A 6680-nucleotide genomic window follows, 5' to 3' on the forward strand; every position below is an offset into this window, starting at 1 on the left:
ATGCAAGGTATGAAACCCTGGGGGCGAATCCTTTGGTTTTATAGGGGCGACGGATGCGAGGAAATCAACCGTCCGCCTAGATCTCCGCGCCTACCACGATCTGCAACAATGTCCCACCGTGGGACGTGCGCATGCAATCTCTATCCATTCCCTCGAAAAACTCACCGGACATTTCGCCTCTCCGGACGGGTCACGACTCATCACGAGTAAAAGGAATATGGATCTAAAAGCATCTCTACGGCCCGACTAGGCCTAGGAGTTCGTAGGTCGGCCCATCAACGGGTTCGACAAACCACTCCAGGCACCTTTAGGGTGAGAGGTGGAAAGGGATAGGCCCGCTAACGGCCGGTACCTAGGCGCACGAGCGCCGCAGGCATCCTGGACCATGTTCCCTCGAAAAGAAAGGCAGAAGGCCCTCAGGACTGGTCGAACGGACCCGAGAACTATATGGATTGACCGCCAAGGGTCTGGTGTCGGTCACCAGTTGACCCAAGCCGGATCCCCGTGAATGGGATGTCGGGGCCCTACTTGGACTAGCCAGCTAACAACTCACTGAGTGCCGTGGCTCATCCATAGAGGAAAATCATGACACAGCTCAGCTCCACCGGTTGCGGAAACCGTAGATGGGGTGACGGTCATAAAGACGAGCCAGCCCTCGACTGGACCCCGGCTATGCGTGGGGGCTCAAGGAAAGTAGGCTCGCAAGGAGACCGAACACACGGTCGCAGAACGATAGACCCCCGAAGGGGTCAAAATCAGGGAAGGGCCTTTTCTGACCCACCAAACCTCACGGCTATACCCCCGAGAGGTCTGATCTCAACAAAAGGGAATCACCATCCCCAGATCACGCTGTGGGCGACAAAAAAAGGCCAAGGCCTTCAGAGTTCTCCCGTTCCGAAAAGCATCCGAAGGAGTATTCTACTCCTTCGTAGGCTCAGGGGCTACTGTTGGGGACCAATACTTGGGTACCCAAAGAGGAGGAGCTAATAACCATCAACTTTGATTCGTCCGAGCAGTCAAGAGCGCGACTACAGCTCCAACCAACCCCCAAATGTGCAAACTCCGCCTCGCCCGACCCCTGAGGGTGGCTCCGCCTCGCCCGACACCAAGGTCATGGGCTTTGCCTCGCCTGACCCCTAAGGGTTGGCTCTGCCTCGCCCGACTCCTAAGGGGTGGCTTTGCCTCGCTTGACCCCTGAGGGTGGCTCCCCTCGCTCGACACCAAGGCTGCGGGCTCCGCCTCGCCCGATCTCTAAGGGCTGGCTCCGCCTCGCCCAACCCTTGGGTTTGGGCTCCACCTTGCCCGAGCCTTGGGTTTGCGCTCCGCCTCGCCTGGCCTCAGGGGAGGAACTCCACCTCGCCCGACCCCGAGGCCGAGGACTTTGTCTCACCCGACGGAGACCCATACCGCCGCCAAACACTCCAGGTCCAAGCGTATGGGCCTGGGTCAAAGCTCTGATGCCAGGGAAGAGACTGGCATGCCTCAATATAGCCCGCGACCCACGGTGGGTCATACCTAGGGGTTCATATCAGGAACAGTGTTGGACGTACCGATGCTGTTCTGCCTAACCTCCGTACGAACACTTACGGGCGCGTCAGTTCACCACGACGTCTGCTAGGACAGAGTGGAGCGCCATGACCGGCAGACGATGCCTGCACATGGCGCCAGTGATGGACAAGGCCGCGATGAGAAGCTATCCCTATTGACATCTATAGGGTCGGTGGGACCCACATAGAGGAGAAGAAGGACCCAGCGATCCTAAAGGACTTCTTCCTCTCGTTCTCTTTTCTTCCTCCACTATAACCCGTGCTTTCCCTTGGCTTATAAAAGGGAAAGCAGGGCGTCCCATGAAGTGGAGTGGACTCTCGACCAAACTCGACTCAACTCGACTTGACTCAACTGGAACCGATTAGAACACACAAGCACACAGCTGAGATGCGACCAAGCTCTTGGCTCCCATTCATTTCTCTCACCAAATATTTGGGACCTGTCCCTCTCTCGACTATTTGCAACCCCTACTATGAACTTTTAGTGCTAGTAACACGAGCAACAGCAACGAACTAGACATAGACACATTCTGCCCGAACCATTATAAACCTCGTGTCCTCTAAGCACACCATCCGAGCCAGACGCGCAATATTAGAAATTTACTAGTTGGTGACAACTCGAAACACCGACACTATGAGTCCTAGATGATCTCTACTACAAAAGGTACACTATAGGCAATTGTGGGTTAATTCAATGGAAAGTAGTGGATCTCCTGCACCATTGGGTGACAAGACTAACACTACTAATGGAGGTAACCAAAATAAATGGGCAATTACTATATTCAATTCAACATATTATTTATATTATATAAATGATAACCAATAGTATCTGGATGTAACACTGCAGGAAGTGATGCTGGAGAACGCAAGAGAGAAAGAGAAAAGGCTCGATGGCTCACAATGTCTCAAGAGAAAAGGGACAAAAGAAATAAAAAACGTTGAGAAGCATATAAAAGAAAAAAGGGGCAACACCTACATATTGAAACTACCAATGGTAGTATAGTAGAGACGTTGCTGAGTAATAATGTAGATATTACTATACTACTGATGTTACTCATACGTGCTATGTCACAATTGGTAGATGGTCAGGATGCATCAAACAAGGAAAATATGAATCCTAATGAAACAAATGATTGGTTGCATAGGAATGATTCACTCCATGCAATTAATATTGATGACATATCCAATCGGATATCAGGTAATTCAACTTTGTTGATGGATATCTGGTGTGTTCTGGTTGTCTTGCTACTATTTTAACTCAAACACAACTATGTAGGTGATGACGATGAAGTAATTACAGCTCGCAGCATATTTAATCAAGAAATGCAGTCACAACGCAAAGTTGCTTCACGTAAGAGACAGTTAACAAATGAGCAAGTCATGGCTGATCGTGCAAGGAAGAGGATGACATATGCAAACATGACACCTGAGCAATGGGAACAAAGGCGCAGGCGACCAAGGCTTTATAGTAAAACTCCATCTCGTAAAGAGGCAATGCAAGTGACTACAAACCGCTCCAGGGAGGTGAAGAAACACACCTTAAATAGTAAGTCCATCATAATGGAGAATCCACTCTTTAATCCAAAGATGGTGTGGCCCACTGCAAACTCCTCTGGGCCTCATGGACCCACAGTAAGCCCCAGCGACTGTGTTATCCCAGAATCCAGTGCAACACCTGTTTGCTTCCCACAAGCTACTGAGGAGATAAATGATGATGATGGATGCGGTGATATACTGCCTGGTCATATGACACATAGACAAAAGTTCCATCTGGGCAAAGACTTGCATTGTTAGCCCGCCATAACACTGTGTTTGAGTGCCACCTTGATCGAAACATAGGGCTAGCTAACAATGATGATGAATGCATGACTAGAGACCACAAGGATGAAAATATGCCCTTACCTCAATCAGCCATGACCAACAACGGTAAGTAATGAGGTCTCCCTACCCCCGTTCCTTGACATGAAATAACTTTATTTCTATCTCAATCGTGTTCATTATGTGATTGATAGAAAGCGCTAGACCAAGCAATCAAAATGCATCAGCTACACCTGCATAACCATTATTTGATGACACCGGTAATTTGCACTACTTTTAACATTCTTTTACAGTATTTGCTTTCCTTTATTGTTACCCAAGCTATAATATCTCATGGCACTATGCCAATCACAGACGATGATGAAGGCGATATATTCGAAGATGATGAGGAAGAGGACGAGGGATACCTATTTGTTGGGCAAGGTATTTCTACCAAATACCGAATACCTTTCTAAACATGCACTCCCTTATCTAACCTTTATTTTTATGTTTAAATGTTATTTCAATAAAGGAATCAGATGACGATGTCCAAAGTGATACTCCTGAGGAAGACACGGCTTCTAACCCTAAAGTACCTGACCCATATGAAAAGGTGTATAGTAACATTCCTAGGGAGACACACATGCTAAAACCTGTCCAAGATTGCCACCACTGCGGTGCGAAGAGGTTTCCAAAAGAACCTCCTAGGTTCTATTGCCGCAACGGAAAGGTTGAGCTAAATGCACCAGTCATACCTAACCAGCTCATGAGGCTTTGGACGAGCTCTGACGTAGATGCTAGGCACTTTCGTAACAATATCAGTTGAATGGCCACTTCTATTTCACTTCCCTCTACTGTCGCATTGACAGTGCTACTGCTAACATCAGAAACAGCGGCATATATATCTTCCATGCACATGGCATGATCTATCACAACATAAGGTCATTTGGGAGAGCAGATGGTAAGGAACCCAGACATCTTGAGCTTTACTTCTATGATGACGATCCGAGCCTTGAGCACCGGTACCAAATGTGTCATGAAGAACAGTACCAAAAAGATAAAGAAGTTATAGAGAGATTGGTGGCCATCCTTTGTGACAACCTGTACTCACAACATTTGAGGAGTATGGGGCAGGCTGAACAACTCGAGGACTATCATCTCACACTTAACCTTGATCAGTGATTGGACCAAAGGACATACAACGTGTTGATGGCTTCAGAGGTGACTGCTGTTTGGATCGAGGGTAGTGAACTCCTTGGTCAGTTTTAGAATAGTGTTGTCTTGCATGGGAAAGATAGGAGCAGGCATGGCATCTGATCATACCATGGATGCTGTGATGCTCTCTCATACCCACTCTTCTTCCCTAGCGGTGAGCTTGGATGGCATATGGATATCCCAAAGAAAGGTGTTACTATGGAGGATGTCAACATGGCTCGTGCCCTGCATAAGGCTCGTAGTGGTACAGAAGAAGAAACATGTTTGTTTATCTTCTTATACTTTTCATGTGTATCAAATCGTTATCCTAGAAACACCTCTAATACCATAGTTTTTTTGTAGACCCTCTGGGAAATTTATGTGTTTCTATGTGTGACTACTACTGCTACAAGTTCCAGATATGGCCAGGAATCTTTAATCCCATACTTTATGGCAAGCGTCTTTTCCAACAGTTTGCGGTGGACACGTACATCAAAATTGAGAGTTCTTGATTGGATTACATACGCAATCATCAAACAGAGATTATGGCTGACCTCTACCTAGGATTGGTTGATAGCTTGCATGCTGGTGAGGGAAGATCAAAAGCTGTTGGAAAGCAGACGGTGATGCCTTCCTCGTTTATTAGAGGCCTAAGGGACATGAGGCGTAGGTACTTGGATGCCATGGCATGGTGCAGAGGTTTGGAAAACCAGACATCTTCTTGACTACAACATGTAATCCAAAGTGGGATGAGATCTCGCGTGAGTTGCACCCTGGACAAACACCATAGGATCGTCCAAATTTTATTGATAAGGTCTTTAGGGCAAAACTAGAAGAGCTTAAGCACATGTTGATAAAAAAGGATATCCTCAGAAAGGTTCATGCACACGTGTATGTTGTGGAGTTCCAAAAGAGGGGTCTACCGCATGCACATTTTTTGCTAATCATGGAGGGACCCTACAAAATCACATGCCCAGAGTAGTATGACCTTCTCATTGCAGCTGAACTCCCAAACAAGAAGTATCTAGACTTGTATAAAATGGTTAAAAAGCATATGATGCATGGCCCTAGTGGAGCACTTAATCACAATTGCCCATGCACAAAGGGCCATGAATCATGCAAGAACCATTACCCGCGACCATCCTGTGATGCCACATTACAGGGCAAGGATTCATACCTAGTTTACAGATGGCGTGATGATGGTAGAAAAGAAAAAGTTCACATGCATGACCTTGACAACAGATGGGTCGTGCCTTACAACCCATACTTCCTACGTCTGTTCTATTGCCACATCAATGTTGAAGCGTGTGGAGGTCGTTAAGTATTTGTTTAAGTACATTTACAAGGGTCATGACCATGCGTCTGTGGCTGTGAGAGAGACTAACAAGGAGGACAATGAAGGAAACATCGATGAGATCAAACAATACATGGATGCTAGATGGGTAACTCCACCAGAAGCCTTGTGGAGGATATATGGTTTTGATATAAGTGATAGGTCCCCTTCGGTGTTGTCCTTGCAGCTCCATCTTCTTGACATGCACATGGTGTCATTTCACCAGCGTGAGGGTGTTCGACGAGTGCTTAATCATCCAGGTGTTGAAAGGTCGATGCTTGCAGCCTACATTGAGAAGAACAACACATTGTATCGGGACTTTCCTGAGTACTATAAGTGGGACTCATAGGGAAAATCATGGATTAGGAGGGTGCAAAAGAATAATTTAAGATAGATCGAAAGAGTTGTATGTGCCAATCTGGTCAAAGGGGAGCGTTACTATCTTAGGGTTCTTCTAAATCACGTGCCTGGTGCAACCTCATTCGCTGATCTAAAGATGGTTTCTGGCGTACTCCTCAAGGCCTCATTTTTTCATGAAGTTGCAGAAAGAAGGGGCCTCGTTGAAGCGGACAACACACTACATGAGGGCCTTGCTAAAGCTACTCTGTTGATGATGCCATATGCACTACGAAGGCTCTTTGCAACAATCTTGGTATTTTGTGAGCCAAGTGATGTGTTAGAACTATGGAAAAAACACAAGGAGGCAATGTCTGTGGGGGTATTAACCCCTATACCCTTACGACTAAGCTTGGGCTGGCCCGGATCGATGGGTTCGGTCCACCCGAAAGACGACGTGCGGCCCGGTTAAC

At 47.0% G+C, this 6680-nt stretch overlaps 1 pseudogene; it reads left to right on the forward strand.

The window, feature by feature from the left end:
* The first annotated feature begins 2241 nt into the window (after positions 1 to 2241).
* Positions 2242 to 4170, forward strand: LOC136461968 (uncharacterized; annotated as a pseudogene).
* Positions 4171 to 6680: the final 2510 nt, after the last annotated feature.

The sequence above is a fragment of the Miscanthus floridulus genome, chromosome 1 (assembly GCF_019320115.1).
Source record: "Miscanthus floridulus cultivar M001 chromosome 1, ASM1932011v1, whole genome shotgun sequence".
Lineage (NCBI taxonomy): Eukaryota > Viridiplantae > Streptophyta > Magnoliopsida > Poales > Poaceae > Miscanthus > Miscanthus floridulus.